The 17,846-nt window shown below is 41.1% G+C and overlaps 1 protein-coding gene across 10 annotated transcripts in view; it reads left to right on the top strand.

Annotated features, from left to right (window-relative positions):
* Positions 1–17,846, top strand: part of PARD3 (par-3 family cell polarity regulator) — an 814,686-nt gene that overhangs the window by 427,675 nt on the left and 369,165 nt on the right. The window lies entirely within an intron of this gene.

Raw genomic sequence — 17,846 nt, 5'->3', positions numbered from 1 at the left:
AATGAACGAATAACACAACAAAACTTTTTTTTTTTTTAATATAAATTATTCGTTTTGCTTGAATAACTGAAATTATTATAGCATGGCTCCAGAAAATCGGTCATTGAAAACACGTCTGTTGTGGTGAAAGTGTTATACATGTACTAGAACTTTTAACTTAACATTTCTGCCTCAGCCTTTTATATATCAAGACTTTTGGATAGAGTAAGGGAGGGTTATAACCCCTGTCATTTTTGTCATCTTTGTCCCATTGCGGAGATTTACCTTCGCTTTCTGTCCTATAGATAAACAGGAAGTAGGTGGAAGTCCCTGCAAATTAAGAGAATATCTTGGGAACCCCCAGATCTCCAGAACAGTAAACAGTACAAATAGAGAGGGTGGATCTCCCTTGCAATAAAAATTGACCATGTTCTAATCCACCATCACTCTGTCCAAAACGAAAAAAAAAAAGTTTTGCCTTTAGTGATACTTTAAATTTTACACTTTGGGTGACTGCTAGTTTTTGTTTGCACACAATGGGCTCAGCCTTCTGAGTTGAAATTTAACCCGGAAAACTGGGGACATCTAGTTGTGGCACGGAATTTATTGTAGAGGACAGTGCTAAAAAGGGGGTGATTTAGTGAAGATTTTTGTTAAAGAATAAGTGCACTTTCAAACAGAGTACATCATTATTTTCCCCTTGTAATTGGCCTAAAAAGTCTACACACGCCCTTCACAGATATGTACTTACCAAAATCCTTTGTTCACACCTTTCGGGGAGTGTTTTCATCCCTCACTGCAAGATTCCTTTGCTGGTTCTTTACACTCCCATAGACTTCTATGGGGCCATCAACACGTAAGGAAGAGGGACATGTAGCGTGAGATTTAAACAATCCACAAAGGCTGTTAATGGATCTCAGTAAGTACACGTCTCTGGAGGGTGAGAGTGAAATAATTTAGGTCAAGAACATGGGTAGAAAAAAAGTTAACTTTGTGTGAAAGTGCAATTATTCATTAAAGTGTTACTTAAACCCACAACAGTAAAATCAGTCTGTATATGCAGTAAAGCATGCTTGTGATACTCACTGTGAAACTTAGGGGGTTAATCCTCCGCATTGTGTAAAAAGGATGTTTGACCCTGTCTTGTCTGATCCTTCCCCCCTTCTACTGTCCCCAATCCATCTGCTGATAGAACAGAGCCTTGGGGGCAAGCTGTACATGTGTGTGTGTATTGCTGGAAGGTTATTTTTTTTTTTCTCTTGGGAGGGTGCATGTGATCAGCATAGGGCCAATCAGAGCTGTCCTGACAGAGGGTCAGGGGTTCTGCAGCCTCATAGGACAATCAGGGGAAAATGAAAACTCCTCCTACAGCTGTGCTGGACACTGATAGAAGTCAAAAGACTGTTCTAACTGCTTATGGAAAAAGGTATTTAGCAGTTTAGATTTACTAAAATAATTGCATTTCCATGTTGTGTGTACTGTGGGAGACCAGTTATACATTTGTGCCCAGAGTTGAGATTTATGTCTGCTTCTAGTATATAGTATCCAAATCATTGGATTCAGGTGTTCCAATCACCACAGGTGTATAAAATCAAGCACCTAGACATGCAGACTGCTTCTACAAACATTTGTGAAAGAATGGGTCACTCTCAGGAGCTCAGTGAATTCAATTGTGGTATCGTGATAGGTTGCCACCTGTGCAATAAGTCCATATGTGAAATTTCCTTGCTACTAAATATTCCAAGGTCAACTGTTAGTGGTATTGTAACAACGTGGAAGCAACTGAGAACAACAGCAACTCAGCCACGAAGTGGTAGGCCACGTAAAATGACAGAGCGGGGTCAGCACATGCTGAAGCGCACAGTGCACAGAAATTGTCAACTGTTTGCAGAGTTAATGGCTAAAGACCTCAAAATTTCCTGTGGCCTTCAGGTTAGCACAACTGTGCATAGAGTTTCATGGAATGGGTTTCCATGGCTGAGTAGCTGCATCCAAGCCTTACATCACCAAGTGCAATGCAAAGCATTGAATGAAGTGGTGTAAAGCGCAGTGTCACTGGACTCTAGAGCAGTGGAGACGTGTTCTCTGGCATAACAAATCTCACTTCTCTGTCTGGCAATCCAATAGATGTGTCTGGGTTTGGTGGTTGCTAGGAGAACAGTATCTGCCTGACTGCATTGTGCCAAGTGTAAAGTTTGGTGGAGGGGGGATTATGGTATGGGGTTGTTTTTCAGGGGTTGAGCTTGGCTCCTTAGTTCTAGTGCAGGGAAAGGTGTCAGCATACAAATACATTTTGGACAATTTCATGCTCCCAACTTTGTGGGAACAGTTTGGGGATGGCTCATTCCTGTTCCAACATGACTGCGCACCAGTGCTAAAAGAAAGGTCCATAAAGACATGGATGAGCGAGTTTGGGGTGAAGAAACTTGACTGGCCTGCACAGAGTCCTGACCTCAACCCTATAGAACACCTTTGCAATGAATTAGAGAGGAGGCTGCGAGCCAGGTCTGCTTGTCCGACATCAGTGCCTGACCTCAAAAATGCGCTTCTAGAAGAATGGTCAAACATTCTCATAGACACACTCCTAAACCTTGTGGACAGCCTTCCCAGAAGAGTTGAAGGTGTTATACCTGCAAAGGGCGGGGCCAACTTAAAGTGGTTGTAAATCCAAATAATCAAAATTAAACTGAACATGGCATCTAACTCAGCAGTGCAGCAAAACTCTACTAAGCTCAGTTTGGCCAGGAAAAGAGCACCCTGTCATCTGCAATCGTCTCTGCTCTTCCAAAGTAAAAAACACCTGAGTAAAAAAGGTGTTGCCACGCCCCCTCTCCTTTGAATTACATACTTAATCAGAAGGCTCATGCAGGATCATGAGTGAAGGGGGTGTGTCTCATGCAGGCACAGCCTGAGCATGGAGCCCGCACTGTCACTTGCTCTCTGCTCCTCCCTCCTCTGGACCTGCAGCACTACCATCCAACAGACTTGCCGAGCTTTGAAAGTGAACAGCCAATGTGCATGCTGCTAAGCTGTGCTAGGGAGAATACCGGGGGGGTGTACAGCCTCGAGGAGAGTCTAGGGTCATCATGACTTTGCCTCCCGAGCTCCGGGCAGTGTACACACTGACAGACTGGGAGATATTCAGTGGGCTGAAAAAGGCAAAGACATGAAAAACAAATAATACGCCTGTCATGTTCAAACTACAAACTGTAAGGAGATGTGAATGTTTGATATTTGTTAGACATTGGGCTTACAACCACTGTAATATTGAACCCTATGGACTAAGACTGGGATGCCATTAAAGTTCATGTGCGTGTAAAGGCAGACGTCCCAATACTTTTGGCAATATAGTGTACATATATCCCTTACTAATATATTTATTAAAGCATTTGAATAAATCGTACCCCAGACTGTGATTCTAAGAGGAAACCAAATTAAACACAAAGATACTTTCATTCAGTAATTTTTACAGTGTCTGGTGTAGATTGAGGTGATTTTTTTCTTCAGGTTTTATTAACTGTACATGACATAGAAGCTGTATTGTGTCTCCAACCATTTCATATATATATATATATATATATATATATATATATATATATATATATATATATATATATATATATATATATATATAAAATAAATGTCTCTTAATCTACAAGTCACCTGGCTTTAGTTTATGAGATCCTTCCAAACTGTTAGAATCTGGAATTTGAGGAGAAAATACATACATAGGTTTGTTAAAACCTTAAGAGATCAGCAACATTTTCTGTGAGATCCAAGTGGAGGCCTTCAGCTACTGAGAAAGATATAAGCAAATGAGCAGCGCACTTCCAAATATCTCATAGGAAGAGAATTAATATATCCCCTTATGGGAGTAAAAATATGAAGACATTCAGGCCATAGTTTTCTTGTTTTTGACATCCCCTTAGTACTTTTTTTCCACTGCATTGTAGATAGTAGGGGGTGTAAAATAAGACCTCAAACTTCTTGTAAGAACTTTCCTATAAAATGTATCCTCTGTTATTCTCTCTAGCTTCTGGGACTTTGTACATAAAAATTACTTCTGATAACACTCTTTACTGTGGCCTTTGCAGAAGCATTTGCCACTGGCCAAACTTCTGGCCATTTAGAAAACATGTCCATACAGACCAGTGCATACTCATAAGATCCTGAATTGGGAATCTGGATATATCCTTTTGTAATCTCAGGAAGGGAGACGATCAGTTTTTGGTAACGGGTAAAACAAGTAGTGGTATAAACCTGGTGCTATTCCATACTCGCTTACTAAGGCAGCCATAACTGCTTTTGACTGATGACACTGTCCATGTGTCAAGCTGAAAGGAAAAAGTGGCTGGCAGACCTAAGGATCACCTTTTTCCAAAGTCCTGTTTTATAAGACGTTGCTCCCACTGTGGGCCACTTGTTCTTCTTGTTCTGGGGTCCTCAGAGTGTAATTATTAATCGGAAATATCAGAAATAGGGTGGAATCTGTGAGTTGCACAGACCCAGCAACTGTCTGGGGCTCTATTGAAGTAATCTTAGTCAGCTGGTCTGCTTCCAATGTGTGCTTTTTAATGTTTGTATAGCTACCTCAGCAAAAATATGGAAGTCTGAAGATATTCAATCAATTAACTTAGCATGCTTGATTGGTTTACCTGCTGAAGTAAAAAACTTTTTTTGTACTTTTATATACTTTTTTGATAGCTCGCAGGCTTTGCGAAAGCATGGAGCTCTGCTTCTTGAGCTGGGGAAGAAGGATCCAACAATTGTAAATACAGTGTGTCCTTCTGGGTTATAATGGCATATTCAGTATGGGTCTAGCCATCCTTGTTCTAATACCGGGATCAAATCTTCAAAAAAAAAAAAAAAAAGCATATATCTGGGTCTTCAAGCAGTATGTCTTCACTGGGCTCACAGCAGCTGATCTCTACAACATCAGTTTAACACATGTGGTTTTTTTTTGTCTCCAGCCTCCTCCGATATAGGCAATAAGGTGGCTGGGTTCAATGGTATGCCTTTTTCATTGTTAAAATTGTATATAAATAACCATACAATATTTATAATTTGTGAAATTTGTATTAGACAAATATTTAGTTGGATTCATTGCAATAAATGCTCCACAAAGTGTGGCACCATTAAAGTTGAATAATTGACCAATATAATGTCTGTACCTTTGTCTAGTAGCACCTTGCATATAGCTACTGCTCTGATATAGCTGGGTGAACTCTGCACTACTGGGTCCAGCTTGCATGAAATATTGTCTCGATGGCTTGTTTTTTCCACATGCTCTTTGTGTAAGAACTCCAGTTTCATGTTCTAAAAAGACAGCTTTTTCCTAGCAATATTATAGTTTCTCTTTGCTTGCTCTGTTAGTTTTAGCTAGATAATACAAGTTCTTAGTTTCCACCTTACATATTTTCCTGATGTCACAACATATAACAATACCGTGCAGTCATGCAGAGATGTCCATAAATCCAAAGTTATCTTCAGCTTACCACTGCACTTACATGGGAAAGAGGCACATCATTTCACAGTCCACACATTCTGCTTTGGATTAAAAAATAAGAATAAATAAAAACAAAAAATACCAACGATCTGTGTATGAAAACACAGAAAAATCATCAGTCAAAAAAACATAAAACAGCCGGCTGCAGGTGGCATTTATCCTAACAGGGTGTGTGGGCTTGGTAAGATGGGTCTGTAATTTTATTTATCACTCTCACATTATGCACCACACATCAAGTTATTATAAAACCTTTAGTTTTTATTTTTATAGAAAAAGTTCTCATCCATCTAGGCTCTGTTAAGTATTAATGCAGCTGCAATATAGCCACCTTATGTTAATCTAAAGTAACCTCATATCCACCCTATTAGATTGCAAACTCTTATGCGCAGGGCCATCTTAAAACTCTTGTTTTTTTTATTGTATTGTAACTGTATGGTCTCCCTTTATATTGTAAAGCGATGCACAAACTGTTGCCGCTATATAAATCCTGTATATTAATAATAATAGATTAATAACCTATATTTCATTTCCAACCAAAGGTTCTCTAACCACTTGCCCTCCAGAGGATTTACCCCCCTTCCTGACCAGCTATTTTTTGTGTTACAGAGATGCGTTACTTTAACTGACAATTGTGCGGTCATGCAACGCTGCACCCAAATGAAATTTACATCCTTTTTTTCCCACGAATTGAGCTTTCTTTTGGTGGTGTTTGATTGCCTGTGTGGTTTTTATTTTTTTTTTCGCTATAAAAAAAGAAAGACCGACAATTTTGAGAAAAAAAAAACAATATTTGTGAGTTTTTGTTATTAAACCTGTCCAGCAAAAGAAAAAGAAAAATATCTAATATAGTCATAAATTTAAACCAAAATGTATTCTGTTACATGTCTTTGCTAAACAAAAATCCCACTACCTGTAAATTAATTGGTTTATGTGAAAGTTCTATCGTTTACAAATGGTGGTGTATATATACTGGGATATACTGGGGGGAACTGACTTGGTATCACTGACATCCCCAGTGACACCAATACAGTGACCACTGTTAAAAAAAAAAAAAAAAAAAAAGCACTGACACTGTACTAGTGGCACTGGGCAGGAAGGGGTTAACATGAGGGGTGATCAAACTGTGTGTTGTGTGCTGTTTCACTATGTGCTATGTCTGTGTGCTTCACTGTAAGCACACTGCTTTGGATGGCTGTGCTGTGCACAGTCATCCAAAGCAGTGTGCACGAGCTGACGGAGGAGAACTGTTTTGTTTACAAATCGTTCTCTCCGTCGGAGATGCTCGGCAATCACCGGGCAGCGGTAATTGATGATTGCCAATGGCGGCATGGGTAGGTCATGCACACCCCTACCTGGAGATGCAAAATCATGTATATATACGTGATTTTGCACACCTGTGCCGCCCTGCAGCAGTATTTCTATTATAGGGTGGTCGGGAAGCAGTTAAGCCAATTAAAATATATCTATATTATTAAAAGAATTGTTAACATCATATCAGAAATGAATACTTGAGGGATAATCTCAATATCATGCCCTAATTCCAGTTGCACAGATTCATCACCAGAAAGGAGGATGCTTTACCTCATTTCCATTTTTTAAAGGCACCATTTCCACTATCAAAAGATATTTAATTTGTGTTATTTTATTCTATATGCACTTTTACATTTAACCTTCATTTTACTCTGGTTACTGTGATCACATTGTTTATCAGATTAATCCGGCACATAATGTTATAAAAACGTGTAGTCATATCACGGGTGTCCTTGGTGTCCTGTCTCATCCCAGCACATTCTTCACATGGGAAGGAGAAAAGGAGGGAGGGGGGAAATCTACACAGAGCTACAGGACACACGAAGGATTGTAGAACCAAAAGGCCCAGCACACAAATTCACACACATACATGATTAGCTCTCTAAAATCGCTACATTTTCCCCATTTTTTTACACAACACATAGACATTATTCTCTCACTATTTTTTTAACTTTCTTCAAAATGTCCCTGCTTAAGTTTTACCTCTCTAAACTCTACTTTCCTTATTTTCTTCTCTGATTTCCCTTGCATCTCATGTACTATAATCTTGTACTCAATTTACTCCAGCTCTTATGATCAGATGGACAGCCACGATGCTCATCCCATCTTCCTTCTCTGACTACATATTAAGTATTGGGTTTTGGGCCAGGGCCAAGTATTATATTATTACTATACAATTTGACTCTCATTTCTCTATTTTGGCTTTTTCCCATGTTTTAGAATTTACTAGTTGTGCCTTACTCTAAATTAATTCCACAACTCTACGTCAAAATTTCCCCTTATGTCTAATATTACATTGTCTGTCACCCTTCATTCATCTTGCTCAGATAGCTGTTCCTTTAGCTGCTTAATCTGCGCAACTCTTAGTCCCTGTGGACTTGGTAACCCTAACCCATTGTGGATCCCTTTCCACTTTAATCATTTGTCTAGGGCAGTGGTGGGCAACCTTTTTTTTCAACTGAGCCAAATCTCGCCAAAACCACGATTGAAATTTATTTTGAGAGCCACATTTTTAAAACTGAAAATACATAGGATGGTACACTGTTTTTAGTTTCAATAAGTTTTTATAGTAATTCATCCCCCATATAGTAATTCATCCCCCATAGTAATACATCCCCCATATAGTAATTCATCCCCCATATAGTAATGCATCCCCCATAGTAATTCATCCCCCATATAGTAATTCATCCCCCATAGTAATTCATCCCCCATATTAATTCATCCCTCATATAGTAGTAGTAAGTAAGTAGTAAGTCAAGTCCCTCCTGTGTCAATTCACTTACCTTTGCTCCGCGCGTTCCTCTCGCCGTGCTCCCCGCGCCGTTCCGGTCTTCAGGGCGGACTGTGAGAGGAGCCTAGCTCCCCTCACGTTCGTCACGCTGCCCCACCTACACACATCCTGACAGCCAATCACTAGCTATCAGGATGTGAGTGGCAGCGAGACTGGCCAATCATTGCTGGGCTAGCTGCAGAGTCCTCGGCCACCCGAGAGGAGGGAGGGGAGCGGCCGCCCGAGAGGAGGGAGAGGAGGGAGGGGAGGGGAGCGAGCGCCCGGCACACAGAAGAGCCGCATTAAAATGTGTAAAGAGCCGCATGTGGCTCGCGAGCCGCGGCTTGCCGACCACTGGTCTAGGGGCTCAGTATAGGCGGAACCGTACCTTTGATTCATATATTCTCTAGCGCTCCTTTTTGCGCTGGACATTTTCTGAGGATACCCTCTTAACTTTCATTCCAATACTTACTTTAATTCCCGTAATGACTGACCAGCCTTCTCCCTTCTCTACATGTGCCTATACCCTCTTGCCAATAGACATACTATTACAGCATACGTGTACTTCATATAACCTGTTAACCAGCACTATTCTTCCTTTTCTTATCTATAACACTCCAATGGCCAGTAGACAGTGACAAAATAACATAAAACCACCAATAAATACAGTTCGATTAAGGGGAGTAAAATAGATACCATTTCTCCCAAAAATGCCTTACCGATCAAGGAAGTCTGATATCTCAAAATGTAAGCAAAGGGCTTACTTCAGCCGGCTGATTAAGAGAAAATCCCAGATTGTCTCAGGCTCCTCATTTCTGATGTTCAGGGTCACATGTAAATCCCCTCCTGGCAAAGCTCGCCATGTGTTACGAACTGTTACACCTCTGTTGATGGCACTTATGTACTTGTTAACAAGGCAAAACACATGATCAATTATTATCACAGCTCTGGAGGATCCTTAGAAGAGCTTTGGAATAATATTTAATGGACAAGTTCATCTTTTGACCAAAAATAATAAATGCACATTTTTCTGCAGGCAAAAAAAGTGCATTTATTATTTTTGGTTGCAGAAGCCTGGAAAGCATTGCACCAGCGATTAGCAGATCGCTGGTGCCATGCAAGTCTCCTGCAGACCTGTCAGTATATCTGCTTACCTGTACGGGATGTACGGGAATGCATATATACTGACTGCAAGATTTAATGAACTGCCATGGCGCTCCACAGTGGCGTGCTAGTTCATTGAGAACTAGAAGCCGACAGCCGCTCCTCACGGCCGCTCTGTTTTTAAATAGTGACAGCTAGTACTGGGAACTTCTCCTCGTACTGCTGTCACAGGGATTGGGCAGCGGCTGGAAAATGTTACATGTTCCACCCTAAAATCAGGTAGAACATGTAACACATTCCCAAAGGTGAACTTATTCTTTAAGTATTCTTTGGCCAGGCTATGGACAAATAAAAGGATTGCAAAGGTTATCGAAATCAGTCGATTTCTTTTATATGTGCAGCTTTAAAAAGTACCATTGGTAAAAAGATTATACATTTCTCTAAAATATATTTTAGCTAGAGCATGCCTTTCTTTGCTTCTTGGGTACGAATATTTCCCTTGCACTCACTTCCTGTTCTCTAGTACATCTACATCACTGATTTCCTCTCAAATCCAACCATGATTCTCACAAACCTTCCCAGGGCTTTTACTCTCACTTTCTTTCATTTTCCTGCCTCCAGCAGCTCAGAGAAGTGATTAATTCATGTTTTAGTGAAGCTGTCACTCCTAATCTGCATTTTATGTAAAAACTAATAAAACAAATCCTTATTTTGCAATTTAAACCTTATTGAGTCTAATTCACTGGCACTGCAAGTTTATTGTTCTCCTACAGCTTGACGTGCTTCCAATTGTAATTGCATTGACCCTCTATTGCAGCAAATCTCCCCAGTGCTTATCAAAGAGGAGAAGATAAGACTACCATTCAGCGCTTCATTAAATATCTCATTTGTAGTAGGCAGGCCAAGTCTTGGAACGGGAATCATGTTAGCAGACTATGTGACCTCCTCTGCTCATGGTCTCATGTGCTAGGAATGTCTTGTTTTCCTTCCCATTCCCTCCTCAGTTTATGTCTGTGGCATGCAGCCAGGTCTCCACCGTTGTAAGATGTTGTATGTTTCATTGACTTCAAAACCATATTTGCTAATGTTCTTGTTAGGCTTTTTTCAGCCTCCCACATAACTGCTTGAAACCTACTCATCAATTTATTGTAACAGAATTAAAAGGGCTAATCCAAGGTAATTTAAGTGAATCTGTTTTCCTCTTGTTTTGCTTGCATAGGCAAAGCTTTCATCATTCAATGTCTTTAGTAGTGGGCCTTAAATGGGTCCTGAAGTCTGTTTATATACAATCCTCTGGCTGCCAATCTCAAGTGCAGTCATGGAGGCCATCACTTGAGTTTTATGAAGCAGAAGGATCAATGTTCATAAATAGCCAGTGATTCATTGGTTCTGCCTGAAAATCATCCCAGTATTAGCCCACGTGATGTCTTGCTTTGGCCAGATTTCATGACTGGCAGTCAGTGTGAGCACAAAGTTTTTGACTTTTTTTTTTTTTTTTAGTAAGCCATGCATATAGTAGATTTGTTATTAAAAGGCTTTATATAAAGTATTCAAGCCTGGAGGGAATCATTAAAGTGTTACTAAACCCAGGACCCTGCATTCACTATATCTGGTCTCCCACAGTACACAGAACATGGAAATGCCTTGTGACTTCTATCGGTGCCCAGCAGAGCACTGGTTAAAGCTTGTAGGAGGAGTTTTAATTCCTCCATGATTGTCCTATGAGGCTTCATAACCTCTGACCCTCTGTCTGGACAGTGCTGATTGGTCCTGTGCTGATCACATACACTCTCCCAAGAAAAAAAAAAGCTCTAGCAATACACACCAAACTGACAGCTTGCCTCCAATGCTCTATTCTATCAGCAGATGGATTGGGGGGCAGTAGAAGCAGGGGAGGATCAGAGAAAACAGGATCAATAAGCATTTTCACATATGCAGAGGATTAACCCCTTAGGTTCCACAGTGAGTATAACAAGAATGCTTTACTGCATATACAGACTGATTTTACTGTTGTGGGTTTAGCGACACTTTAAAGAAGATCTTGCCTGGTGGTGATTATTGCTAAAAAAGAAGTATAGCCAAAGCTCTTTTGGCTGTACTTCTGCTATGGATCATAAGAGTGCTGTTAATTCTGCACTCCTGGGACCTGTCTTCAGCTGATAGTGGGCTAAAGCCCTCTGTCTGCTGACGCCACTCAGCCAGTCCAGGCTGGGGAAAGATCCCGACTTTACAGTCGGGATCCACCCGAATGCCTGAACTGGCAGCTGGCTCATCCTCTTAGTGATCCACCGAGAGCCTGAGCCAGCCGCTCCCACCCCCTCCAAAGCCCAACACTCCAGTGAGTGCTGGAGGGTCAGAGCAGAGAGTCAGTGATTGACAATCACTGATTCTCTACAGACTGAATACTGAGAACTGAGAGATCAGTGGTGTTTGATCACTGTGTTTTCAGAGAAGAGCCGGTGGAACACAGATGCAGCTGGGATAGGTGCTACAGCCATTTAGGTGAGTATAATTTTTTTTTTAAGCATTCCCATATTTCTCTTTGAATGGGAAAGCTCAAAAGGTAAGAAATAATGAGAAATGAGTGTTTAACCAATGTGTATTCTGAGCTCTGTGCCAAACAGTCCAGCAAGTATAAAGAAGAGGGTTAGAAGTGACAAACCTACATGTTCAAGTTAGATATGGTATTTTGATCTATTTCAAAGTCTATATAGATGAATCCAGATATCGTGAATCCAGTCCAGATGATATATAGTATTTTCTGCTGGGTTGTTCGATTCCAGACCAGCAAAATTAGGGTCTCCTTTTTTTGTTGTCTGTTTCAATATTTAGAGACCTAATTTTGGTGTGCCCCTTCCCACATGACTCTCCACAATTCCTGATTTAGCCACTGGAGGTCTGAATATTTTTAAAACAAGGGGTAGTATTTGAATGATGTGGAAATATCAGTATCTTGATTAAACTGACTCTGCTCATATTTGTCAAGATTAAGTGGGACCATTTGAAAAGGTGGTCAGTGAAAGTATTCACCTCCTACGGAATATTTGTGTGATATACAGTCAGGTCCATAAATATTGGGACATAGACACAATTCTAACATTTTTGGCTCTATACACCACCACAATGGATTTGAAATGAAACAAACAAGATGTGCTTTAACTGCAGACTGTCAGCTTTAATTTGGGGGTATTTACATCCAAATCAGGTGAACGGTGTAGGAATTACAACAGTTTGCATATGTGCCTCCCACTTGTTAAGGGACCAAAAGTAATGGGACAGTTGGCTTCTCAGCTGTTTTATGGCCAGGTGTGTGTTATTCCCTCATTATCCCAATTACAATGAGCAGATAAAAGGTCCAGAGTTCATTTCAAGTGTGCTTTTTTGCATTTGGAATCTGTTGCGTGTCAACTCTCAAAATGAGATCCAAAGAGCTGTCACTATCAGTGAAGCAAGCCATCATTAGGCTGAAAAAACAAAACAAACCCATCAGAGAGATAGCAAAAACATTAGGCATGGCCAAAACAACTGTTTGGAACATTCTTAAAAAGAAGGAACGCACCGCTGAGCTCAGCAACACCAAAAGACTCGGAAGACCACGGAAAACAACTGTGGTGGATAACCAAAGAATTCTTTCCCTGGTGAAGAAAACACCCTTCACAACAGTTGGCCAGATCAAGAACACTCTCCAGAAGGTAGGTGTATGTGTGTCAAAGTCAACAATCAAGAGAAGACTTCACCAGAGTGAATACAGAGGGTTCACCACAAAATGTAAACCATTGGTGAGCCTCAAAAACAGGAAGGCCAGATTAGAGTTTGCCAAACGACATCTAAAAAAGCCTTCACAGTTCTGGAACAACATCCTATGGACAGATGAGACCGAGATCAACTTGTACCAGAGTGATGGGAAGAGAAGAGTATGGAGAAGGAAAGGAACTGCTGATGATCCTAAGCATACCACCTCATCAGTGAAGCATGGTGGTGGTAGTGTCATGGCGTGGGCACGTATGGCTGCCAATGGAACTGGTTCTCTTATATTTATTGATGATGTGACTGCTGACAAAAGCAGTAGGATGAATTCTGAAGTGTTTCGGGCAATATTATCTGCTCATATTCAGCCAAATGCTTCACAACTCATTGGACGCCGCTTCACAGTGCAGATGGACAATGACCCAAAGCATACTGCAAAAGCAACCAACGAGTTTTTTAAGGGAAAGAAGTGGAATGTTATGCAATGGCCAAGTCAATCACCTGACCTGAATCCGATTGAGCATGCATTTCACTTGCTGAAGACAAAACTGAAGGGAAAATGCCCCAAGAACAAGCAGGAACTGAAGACAGTTGCAGTAGAGGCCTGGCAGAGCATCACCAGGGATGAAACCCAGTGTCTGGTGATGTCTATGCGTTCCAGACTTCAGGTTGTAATTGACTGCAAAGGATTTGCAAACAAGTATTAAAAAGTGAAAGTTTGATTTATGATTATTATTCTGTCCCATTACTTTTGGTCCCTTAATAATTGGGAGGCACATATGCAAACTGTTGTAATTCCTACATCGTTCACCTGATTTGGATGTAAATACCCTCAAATTAAAGCTGACAGTCTGCAGTTAAAGCACATCTTGTTCGTTTCATTTCAAATCCATTGTGGTGGTGTATAGAGCCAAAAATGTTAGAATTGTGTCGATGTCCCAATATTTATGGACCTGACTGTAGTTACATTTTTTAGTTTTTAATTAGGGAGGGTTTGGGGGAATATCCTGAAATAGTGTCATAACATGATATCAGGGAGACTGTTGGAGAGTGCTCACTTCTTTACAATGTTAAATCATCAGCAAATGCTGAGACTTCCTATGTGATTTCCTATGGATTTGTGTCTGCTTTTTAAAGAAAAATGAACTGTAAGACTTTCAATATATTTTGATTTGATGCACCTTGAATGTATTTAGCTGAGTAAAAAAGTTCAATTAGGCTTTACAGTGGCCTTATTGAAAAAAGACTACAGATTTTATTGTGATGGGACAGCCGTCTCTGAACCTGCACTTCCACTTCAGATCAGTAGCTAAGTGTGAGCTGACCCATTGACTTGCTTTAAGAACCTACATGTGTACAGTAGTGAACAAATATGGCTGCCCCTTGTACAGCACATCATCATTATAATGACAACATATGAATAAAAGCAATTGTATATCTAGTGGAATATACTAGCACTTATAAATGAACTTTCACAGTTATGTCTGCCAGTTTTCTTTCTATTGTGATAAGGAGGTATACTCACTGGTCACTTTATTAGGTACGCCTTGCTAGTGCCAAGAAAGTATCCCCCACACCATTACACCACCACCAGCCTGAACCATTGATACAAGGCAGGATGGATCCATGCTTTCATGTTTTTTATGCCAAATTCTGACCCTACCATCTGAATGTAGCAGCAAACAGTCTGCCCATTCTCCTCTGACATCAACCAGGCATTTTTTTCCGCACAACTGCCCCTCACTGGATATTTTCTCTTTTTCGGACCATTCTCTGTAAACTCTAAAGATGATTGTGTGTGAAAATTCCAGTAGATCAGGAGTTTTTGAAATACACAAACCAGCCCGTCTGACACCAATAACCATGCCACATTCAAAGTCCCTTAAATTCCCCATTTTGATGCTCAATTTGAACTTCAGCAAGTCGTTTTCACCACGTCTAGATGCCTAAATGCATTGAGTTGCTGCCATGTGATTAGTTGATTAGTAGTTTGTGTTATCAAGTATTTGAACAGATGTACCTAATAAAGTGGCCGGTGAGTGTACATTACATTTGTCAACTGGAGTGTGCCTCTGCTCCCTGCATTCATTTATTATTATCATCATCATTAATATCATTATAGATCATTCTTATCCCCTTGCCCTAACACTACCAGCTAAATGTATGCAGAGACTGTGTGGGTGTAGCATTTATGTCTGTACCATTCTTAACAATCCAAAGACTGTGCATAGTACATATTTAAAATTTCTATGTCCAGAAGACTAAAGCTGAGTATATTGTACATGTACTGAAATTTGGCCAGTTCAACAGGAGTTTGCACTCCTGTCTGTTCAACAGAAGTCGGTATTTAGACCAGCTTCTGTCGAACGGTCGTGCTGGAAAACCAGCATTTGTTCAACTACTGCTTTGTTATCAGTGTATTCTGACAGGGGAGTAGTCCCCGCTGTCAGAAAACAAGCAGCGCAGCCGGGAAGATCCCTACATTCATGTCACTTGTGTGGATGCAGGGAACGGAATTTTTTTTTTTTAACTCAACTTGCAAAAAACTGTGTGTATACCCTGCTTAACCACTTGCCTACCGGGCACTTGTACCCCCTTTGTGCCCAGGCCATTTTTCAGCTTTCAGCGCTATCACACTTTGAATGACAATTGCGCGATCATGCAACATTGTACCCATATGAAATTTTGATAATTTTTTTCACACAAATAGAGCTTTCTTTTGGTGGTATTTAATCGCCACTGGGTGTTTTATTTTTTTGTGCTATAAACAAAAAAATAGCAAAAAATGTGAAAAAAAAACGTTTTCCTATTATAAAATTTTGCAAACAGGTAATTTTTCCCCTTCACTGATGTGCACTGATAGGCTGCACCGATAGGCTGCACTGACAGGCAGCACTGATGGGCATGGATGAGGTGGCACTGATAGGCGGTGTCACAATCATGCACACAGAGATGGGCGCGGTCCTTCATTTTGCTCCTAAACCTCTGCATTTTGGTATTTCTCTTAAACTCCTATGCAAGCACCTGGAGGTTTCATGTATCTCCTCATTCCTCTCCCTCAGGAATGCAAGCAGCATATGACGCTGAGTCTGCCTAATAATCCCTTTTGCCAAATAAGGTATTGGTTTGGCTGTGACAGGAAAATTCCAGTGCGATTGTCTTAGGTAAGGAGAGCTTTCTCCCTGCTTGAAGTTAGTTAGAGAGATATAACGGTCTGTGATGCCAGATCTGCAGACAGAAAGCAAAGTCTCCTGCGATGAGTCAACGGAATTGGCAGTAGAGACAAGAAACAAATCTACCTGAGGCTCTTGAAACTTGAAGCTGCTTAACCGCAGGCATTTATTTGGCAAGTACTTACTTACCTAAACTTCTTTCTGTTATCTGTTTGCTGTGCTGTATTTCTCTGTATATATATTTCTATATATATCTTAGTTACATCTTCTCTGTAAATATTTTACTGCACCTGTTTGACCCGTTTAGTAATAAATCTTTGTTCTGGAAGTGTTGAACTGTTTCTATAATTCTTAATTGCAATTTACGAATCCCTGCTTTTAAAGAGACGCTACTGTTGGTTTAACTCTCTGTATAACCGGCCTGTGTCAATGACTGGGTTATGCAGATGGTTATTTCAATTATTATAGTGTTATAGCGATATTGCGAGTTTCTTCTTTTTCTGAACCAAAAGGAGGTGGTGGCAGTATGAAGGGGTTAATTGCGTAATTAACCTGACCCAGTAACAATCGATTCAGGCTACTGGCACATTGATCGGTACCCATTAGCTGGAAAATCATTGTGCAGGGTGCAGCTGGGTGTGGCATTGTTACGCACGTCACATCGCGGTTCGGATCGGCCAGTCCTTCGGTCACGAGTTTGGTGAGAAGGGCTGGGGTCTGATGCCGTGATCGTCACAGGCTGCAGTGATGGGCACTGATGGGTAGCACTAACTGATGGCACTGTTGGGCGGCACTGCAGGACACTGATGGGCACAGGTGGGTGGCACTGCTGGGCACTGATCATCAGTGCCCTGATGATCTGTGCTGGTCTCTGGCAATTGCTTGTTATCGGCAGTAGTTTCCTCACACTGTGACACTGTGAGGAAAGTGCAGCCTTTAACCGGCAACTGTATTTACCCGGTAATCTGCTGTGTCATTGGACACAGCTGATCATGTGCTAAAAGGCCGCTGTGATTGGCCTTTTACCACATCACGTGATCAGCTGTGTCCGTAGGACACAGCGATCACGGAGATCACCTGGTGCGTGCCGCTGGGGGCACAATGGAGGGCGCGTTCTGGGAGGACATCATATGACGCCTTCCCAGGACTGGACAACCACGCTGTAGCCATCACTTGGCTGTATCGCGGTTGCCAAGTGGTTAAAGTAATTACTTCACTTTTTTTCTTTTTTTTAAGCACTTGCTGTGTACTGGTTTTGCACAAAGCAGCCTCAGTCCTGCTTTTCCTGGGTTCCCTGTCTACACTGCCAACTCCTCCCCCTGCCGAGTGCCCCCATAGCAAGCCGCTTGCTTTGGGGAAAGTCGTGCATGCTCACTCCCGAGCCAGCTCTGTGTCCATTGACACACAGCACTGCCCTGTTGAATTGTACTCTAACATTGCCAGAAGGTGGTTGGGCAGTTGCAGAAAAATATCTGTTATAATTTGCTTCTGCCACTGTTACTTTCACTGGACATTTTTTTTTTTTTTTTTTTAGGGT

The sequence above is a fragment of the Staurois parvus genome, unplaced genomic scaffold (assembly GCF_062004578.1).
Source record: "Staurois parvus isolate SC_StPar_1 unplaced genomic scaffold, SC_StPar_1.0 ptg000061l, whole genome shotgun sequence".
Taxonomy (NCBI): domain Eukaryota; kingdom Metazoa; phylum Chordata; class Amphibia; order Anura; family Ranidae; genus Staurois; species Staurois parvus.
This window is presented reverse-complemented; position numbering and strand designations above follow the sequence as displayed.